Source organism: Engraulis encrasicolus, chromosome 11, assembly GCF_034702125.1.
Source record: "Engraulis encrasicolus isolate BLACKSEA-1 chromosome 11, IST_EnEncr_1.0, whole genome shotgun sequence".
Taxonomy (NCBI): Eukaryota; Metazoa; Chordata; class Actinopteri; order Clupeiformes; family Engraulidae; genus Engraulis; species Engraulis encrasicolus.
In genome coordinates this window covers 31,312,085-31,320,397 of record NC_085867.1, presented here as the reverse complement: position 1 = coordinate 31,320,397, position 8,313 = coordinate 31,312,085, and the positions used below count along the sequence as shown (strand labels likewise).

Sequence of the window (8,313 nt, the reverse complement as noted above, 5' to 3'; positions counted from 1 at the left end):
TCTGCACCAGATTAATCTGAATAGCAATCTCCTTTTGACATCTTTAGGCTACTCCAGGAATAAGGCGTAACCTAACCAAATAATTATTTAAATGATTTTATCAATATCTTGGATATCCTTGAAACAAGCAAGAGTCCCGATGAGCACCAAAGGAGAAAATGGGAACACATGAAGAATGACAATAATTAGAATTGGGAAATAGGCCAATATAATAATAAAACATGGTGGTGTAGTCGAAGTCCATAATGACTTAGGTGTTCGGTGTTTTTGTGGGACAAAAAAAATCGGTAGGTCTTTTGTTTGTTCAGTAGGCCTAACGCAACCAGCACCGCTGCCCTCCCTCTCCCAGCTCCCACCCTGACGCAACTTGCAGAGACGTTTGTTACATTTGGATCACGCGCGCACTGTCCTAGTTCAGCCAGCCGCCCGCGCCAGAGAGAGCCGAGGTCGACTCATCCCGAAGTAGCTGACGGTCGACTCACCCCGAAGAAGCTCAAATGTCCTTCTCTTTCGTGAGGATTTCGCAACTAGTAAGTGTTTTGTATCATTTTAGCTACTTGTGCGCAGAGGAAGCCATGTCATTTGTGCCGTATACTTGTTTGACATTTTAGCCGTGAGCTACTCTAGGATGCTGGTAGGCTATGCTACGCTCGTATCGGTGCTTCTGAGGGTATTTGCAGGTGCAATGTATTGTCATTTTCAGGTGCTGCAGAAGAATAATTGCTGTTCTCAGAGAGATAAATACATTATATTTAAGATGCGTCTCTTGGTTAGTAGTGGGGAACAAAGTTTGTGCTGCATTCGAACTGATATGAACTTGGTAGATACAATTGTATCTATGTACGCTAGGTGCGTATGTGGTGGGGGCAAGCTAGTTAGCAGGGCTGTGAGCACTGTCGCTGGATGTGGGTAATTTGGGCTGGGGTTTGCTATTCAGTGTCAACCTCATATGCATGGCGAATCTAGGTAGTTGCTTGACCTATCTCGGGGCAAATTACGTTTTGAAAATGGTTACGCTGCCTAGTTCCCCCTCAGTTATTGTAAGTCTGCTGGCTAGTTAGGAAATGTGTAAGTTTGTAGGCTATGCCGCCCGACTGTGCTTGTAGACTAATTGCTAAAGCAAGTTAGAGCCCTAGTTCCTATATTAGCTGGGTATTCGAGGCACGACAGGCATCTCAATTTGTTCTGAGACGAGAGTTATTTGAAGGGGGAAAAATGTGATTCGGGTTGACTTGACACTTCGTTTATTGGAGTTTGCTAGCACCTACCAGAGTTAGCAATGTTGTCGAGTTGCTGGGTATTTTGGCGGGCGTTTGGCTTTGTTGACTAGAGCTCTAATTCGCTACGTGTGATTATTCTGTCGAGGTAACGTGAATGGAAAAGTGAGTTCTGAAGTTTACTTCATGGGTGAAACATTGTTGTGGATATTCACTTTTTAAATAAATTAACAATTCGCTGTGAAGCATTTTCGGGTGTAATTGTTAGTTCTTATTGTCAGTCTTCGCTTCTAGTGGATGCAACGGAGAAGGAAAAGCCCCACGGCTCGTCGTAGGTCGCCCACTCTCAATTCCATTCTAGGTTGTGCTTAGATCAGGGCTCCCAAACCTCTCTGGGTCAGAGGGCTACTTTTGTTCAAAATCCTAGTGCTGGTGTCTTGACATCATTCCTAAATCACACTAGATTGAATGATAATTTGCTTATAAGGAAATGTTTTTATAGGCTATATTATAGGCTATAGAAATAATGTCATATTCATATTAAGAAATGCATTAACTGTGTCTAAAATCTGGTAGTCGTGACTGTTTATTAACATTCTTGTTGGGCACCTCAGAAGCTCCTGGAGGGCTAGCTGGTCTACGGGCACCACATTGATGACGCCTGGTTTAGAGACTGTCTTTCATCCACCTTTGTGCCTTTCCCAACATATAGTGGAGTGCATACATGCAAAATCACCACAAAATGGTTCACTTTGGTATGCAAGTATGGAAATTGGCACAGATGTTCATTAGAATGCACCCCATCAGCAAATGGCGTTTACCACCCAAAATCCAAGCCATTTTTCAAGAGGGCCACCCTCTGCACTTGTAAACAAGGCCAAGAATAGTTTAATTAATGATGCAATCGTGCAATTAGTTTGAAATGAAATGAAATGTTTCTTTGTATGCACTCAGGCAAAAACTCAGTGCAGTGGAATGCCCGGAGGTCCTGGTCAACAAAAGAAAAGGGAAGTGACCGAACCTGAAGAAGTCAAACTACTGTCCGGATTCTCCACAAGGGCAAAATGCTGGAGTGATGGAGGGGCATTTAGGTATATTACACACACACACACACACACACACACACACACACACACACACACACACACACACACACACACACACACACACACACACACACACACACACACACACACACACCATTCCTGTGTATCTACAAGGTACAGCACTTTAACACTTTAGGCGCTTTTTTCTTTTTCCAAAAATACTGTACCTGTCTAGATCTCAAGGAATCAAAACGTATTTGTGTAACACAATATCTCAACTAAAAAGTTGACTGAGTGCTTCACATGCACATGCACGCACGCACGCACGCACGCACGCACGCACGCACGCACGCAGAGGCACTGAAGGCAGCCGCATGGCACCGATTATTCTGGGTTCAGTGATGGACTACACCAAAGATGTCAAACTGAAATTCACAGTGACCCCAAAATCAAAATCTGACAATAATTTACTGAAGTAAAAATGGGCTAAAATAGAGCAAACACGTACCATACTTAAATGATCACATCTGAAATGATCTCTTAGGCCAAATAGAATGACCGTATGGGCTAGATTTGGCCCCTGTCAGTGTGTTTGACATCCCTGGAGTACACCGTATGCACTTACTGTTGTGTTCATAATAATAGCAGTGCCTTTACAAAGGTGAGTAAATGTCAAAATGCATTTGGGACGGTGCACATTCTATTTCAAAGCGAAGAATTACATTTTATGATATCTCACGGAAAGTGAAGACATGTAATGTTCAAACAAATAGCAGTGTTTGTTTACATCTGTATTTGGAAACTCGATGTTCTGTCCGAACTAACAAATTCTTGAAAATTCAGCTTTGGTGAGCATCTTAAACTAATATGTTTTTGCATCTTCATGGTTTCTGCACTGTTTCGCATCTGTGGTGCATGGCGTCGACCAAAGTCTGGCAACCGTCAGCAGGTATTGCAGCTCAGCTTAATTGTACTAAATTCTACAATTCCTCTGCATTTTTTGGTTTTGCCTCATAAGTAGCATTTTTTGTCAGCCCACATGTTGTCTATGAGATTAAGGTCCGGGAATTGTGCTGGCCACTCCATTAGTATGCTGTTTGTCTGGTACCATAATTGTGCTTGCTAGTAAAATCTTGGTTACAGAGAAACAGCATCCAGCACAAGTGGTGATTCGCTATTTTAGACTTAAAGCCCTGTTTGTGTGACTTCTGGGGTGAAGTAGAGATGTTCTCAATGTTTGACATTTGGTGCTGAACGGAGCATTTGTGTATTCAAGACTGCAGCTCCCCCACCTTTACATTGACTCCAATGAAGCACTCAAGCAATCGGTCATAAAATGGCATTAAACTTTCGTTTGCAGAGACATTTCGTTTGCAGAGCCATTGTATGATCAATTGCTTGAGTACTCCATTGGAGTCAATGCAAGTTGCGGGGGGGCTGCAGTCTTGGATCCCCAAATGCTCCATTCAGGACCAAATGTCAAAATTGTGATGAGAAGATCTCCACTTCACCCCAGAAGTCACACAAACAGGGCTTAATGTCTAAAATAGCGAACCACCACTTTAATAGCATTGCAAATATGTGGGGTGACATAAAAAAAACCTGCTGTTGGTGAGGCAAAATCAAGACATGCAGAGGAATTGTGGACTGTAATACAATTACACTGAGCTGCAATACGTGTGGACCGTTGCCGGATGTTGGTTGACTACATGGACCACAGATGCTAAATTGTTACTAGAAACCATGGTTATGCAACAAAATATTAGTTAAGCATGCTCAGCAAGGTAGAATTTTTTGAGAATTTGTGAGTAGGTACAGAACATTTTTGAGTTTCCAACATAGACCGAAGTCAACACTGCTATTTTTTTTAACAAAACATTTCTTCACTTTCTATGAAATGTCACAAAATTGAATTACCTTTCCAAATCTGAATAAGTACTGGCTTTGAAATATAATGTGCAGTGTCCCACAAAAAATGCTCTTTAAGTACAATTTACTTGAAGAATTTTGACATTTACTCACCTTTGTAAAGGCACTGCTAGTATTATGAGCACTGTATGTATGTAGTGTATTGACTGTCGTGTACTGACTGAACTTTGCTCTAAAGTCTGAAGACTATTGTCATAGCATGTGGACTTTGTGCTTGTGCAATTACATTCAGATGGAGGTAATGAAGAAAGACCCAGACAACACAACAGTGGATGAAGTGATGTCTGCTACTTTCTCGCTTCGCCGTAAAGAAACAGTTGGGGATCAACCCATGGTTGCCGACAGCATGGAGAGATGGCCGGCCATGTTTTCTGAACGACAGGTATACCAAAGACAACCTAGCGTTTGAGATTAACCAATTAGTCCAATGTTCTTTAGATCAAGAGTGTGAAACTCAGGCACGGGGGCTAAAATCTGGCTTACGAGATAATTTCAGATGTCTTGACTTAGTACACAATTCAGTGTGTCACAGGCAAATGACTGGGGCCCAGGCCAGTGTGATATCTCACCCTCATATGCAACGGAATATGTACAGGGACGTGCATGCTTGCACAATTTTAACCTGTTTTTCATTCAGTATATAGATTTTGGGCTGAGACTTCGTTCCAGATTTAGATTTTGGCCCACTGTGAACTTGAGTTTGACACCACTAGATGGATACCATTGCGTGAGCTTCCTTCTAGGAAAGACCAGAATTTTGTTGGGTTTTTTTCTAGTGTTGGACTATTATCACCCTTAACATACTGCGTTAGTTTTTACTGATCGCTAAAGCACATTTTTTTTGTAACTTAAGATGTTTTTACAGAACTCTTCACAAATAACAACCTCACACTAGATGAACAAAACTCTGTAGATAGATGGTTTATTTAACCCTTTAACCCTCTGCCAATTTGAATATGCTATTGTATTGCACACGCTACCCTTGACCAAAGCGACTGACAAGGAGAAATGTAAGCAAGAACAGGTACTGACAAGTCCAGGGTAGTGTGAGAATATGCACAGGCACATTTGAACTAGCCTGGTTCACACCAGACTGTTTGTGTGTAGCTTTGGCGCCCCCTGGCGGAGCAGAGCTACACACACTACCGTCTGGTACACAGCCATAGAGCAGTGTTTCCCAACCTTTTTTGTCTTGCGTACCCCCTAAGCCTTTTCGTTATACCATGAGTACCCCCTCACTCATGCTCTATATCCCAATGTGACTATGCTCCATACGTTTTTTCATTTTTCCACGTACCCCCTGCAGTGTGCTCACGTACCCCTAGTGGTACACGTACCCCTGGTTGGGAAACACTGCCATAGAGCACGCTCCGTCTCCAACCAGAAAATAGACGGAGCATTTATTTCTGAAATATAAACGGTAACTCACATTGAGGAGTCACAAGATAGATTAGAGACTATATTGACTCTTTAAAGATTAACAGGAAGGTTTGTGAAGGAATTTGTTGATGAGTAGGCTGTGCCGAAGCAATACATTCTCAGCCTATTTTCTGGTTGGAGACGGAGCGTGCTCTATGGCTGTGTACCAGGCGGTAGTGTGTGTAGCTCTGCTCCGCCAGGGGGAGCTGAAGCTACACATAAACCGTCTGGTGTGAACCAGGCTACATTTGAACTACCGGTACTCTAAATAATGGGAATGGGTACTTGCGAAATTTGCCTCTAAGTATTAAGTGCCTGGTTGTGCAATTTTAGCCCATTTTTTATTTAATAAATGTTGAGTTTGACCCGCAACTTTGTCCCAGATTTAGATTTTGTCCCTTAGAGTTTCACCCCCATGTTCTAAACATTCACAATTTTTTCCTTCTCAAGGCCCATGGTGACACACTTGGAGAAGCAACGAAAGACATCCACCTTGGAGTTCTGATTAGCTACGAAGTCAACCAGGAGGGAGCCTTTCCAGCAGCTTGTTTCGGAAGTTGTGGACTCGAGCTGAGGCGTTGTCTGGTTGTATTTTCACTACCACACGTTGCAGAAACGAATACGTACTTCATGGCGCTCGGACACTGCAGGTTAACCGCATATATTATGCCTAGCAGCATGGCCACACCGTTGCCATATCGTTTAAAATTGTGTAGCACGATTTCCTCCACAACAACTGCCACATGGAAGACATCTGCTGGAGGTTGGAGCTGTAGACCTGGTATGTTAGTCAAGTCTAGGCACTGTGTGTGCATGTGCATATACAGAGGCACGCACGCACACACACACTTCAGTGTGTTTCAGGGCCCTTTTGTGTCCCTTTCTATTCCTTAAACCAGTGTTTCTCAACAGTGGTGCCATGGCACCCTGGGGTGCCAAACACCCCCCTCAGGGGTGCCGCGGAAACGTGGCTGACGGAATGTGAAAATGACCTAAATAGATAAATAAGTTATGTAGTATAATACATATTTGTCTAAATTAATGCTTAGTCAGTGGAATCTTTCATCCACCATTTACGTTTACATTTTTCATCCACTATTTACACAATAAAGTAAATTTAGGTCACCCCAGTATGGCCTACACATAGCCTGTCGAAGATAAAGCTGCAACTTTGAACGTCTCCAAATGTGTTACTTATCTTATCTAACTTAACTTACTTATCTAAGTTTGTGTGGTATCGGATGCAATACCAGGTTACGGCTTGTTGGTTTGGGGTGCTTTGAGATTTTTCATGAATTGAAAGGGTGCCTCGCCTAAGAAAAGGTTGAGAAACACTGCCTTATAACTTCTGCCAATTTCAATATGCTGTTGTATTGCTCACGCTACCCTTGACTTGTCATTGCCTGCTGATGCTGCATTTTTTGACTCAGCCCTTTCTGAGATCTGAGCTATTCTAATGGGGGCAGACTTTGCTTACATTACATTTTTTTTAACATAGGCCTACTCCAAATATTATCCCAAAAGGTATAGCTGTTTGCTAGTTGTCTGCTGATGTTGCATAACCTTTTGGATGTTATTGGGAATAAATTGAGATGTTTTTTGTTTTTGTTTTTTTAATGTAAACAAACGCCTGCCCCCATTACAATGACCTGGATCTCTGAAAGGTTTGAAGGGGGAAAAAATCTCAGGTACTGACAAGTCCAGGGTAGTGTGAGCATTACAACTGTATGTAAAAATTGGCAGAAGTTATCATTTAAGTTACACGGGTAGGGGGGGTGGTAAGTTATACTTAGGGTTGTGGCTGCTGAGGGTATGTAAACGTTTATGTAATCTTTTATGCAAAGGAACAGTGCAATGTTTGTATGTATTATGAATTGTGTTCTCTGGCTGAGATGACTTCATGGGTTCCTTTCTGGTATTTTGTGCCTTCTTGCTGTCAGTCTGCAGCTACAAAATCAAGTTACTTTACCTTACTGATTGTGGGCACGCAGAAAGACCAGAGTGGCTTGCATGAACTCGTCTCAGATCAGACAACAACATAGGAAGCGATGGATATATGGCTCAAACATGTTTTCTTCACACCATTTTACAAACCCGGTTGCAAACAGTACCGTGTTACTTAGAAATTTCAAGCATTGATGTGCACTTTCACTTAAAAGATCAGTCGACCATGTTTTCATACTGAACTATGTTGTAACATAAATCCATCCTTTCCTATGTTGAATGATGTACCTTATTAAAATGTTTAGATGCCAGAGCTACACAACTTGCTGATCAACACCTTTTGAAATGCTCTGTTACAAACAGTATCATTTTACTATGAAATTTCCAACGTTAGCATGTTTTTTGTTTAATAAAACAATTCACCACGTTTTACTGAACTTCTTCTCTGATCTGAGACGTTCCTCTCTGGCCTTTGTGTGCCCCCAGTAAATCTGTAGAAAATTGCCACATTTCATTTAAAGGTGCACTATGCAGGAAATGGTCAAAAAAGGTACTGCAACTATGCTGCTCATTGAAACTGGGTTGCCAATTGCCTAATTTGATCTTTTCACGAACGTTTACCAAGTAAAACTTTTCAAGTAAAAAACATTTTCTATTATGGCCCAAGTACAGTCATTTTTGCAGCTAAAATGTCTATTTCTATAAATTCAAAATGGCGTACCATGGAGAAGGTCCCCCTTTTCATGTATGAAAAGTGC

General features: G+C 41.9%; 1 long non-coding RNA gene across 2 annotated transcripts; it reads left to right on the top strand.

Moving 5' to 3' along the window:
* The first annotated feature begins 238 nt into the window (after positions 1-238).
* On the top strand, positions 239-6,103 carry LOC134458931 (uncharacterized). 2 transcript variants are annotated; one of them, XR_010036702.1, is made up of 4 exons: positions 239-530; positions 2,172-2,308; positions 4,425-4,574; positions 6,062-6,103. It is a non-coding gene; the product is annotated as an uncharacterized LOC134458931 (long non-coding RNA). The 2 variants fall into 2 exon arrangements; XR_010036701.1 differs by lacking the exon at positions 6,062-6,103 and having other exon boundaries at positions 4,425-4,664.
* The last annotated feature ends 2,210 nt before the right edge of the window (positions 6,104-8,313 follow it).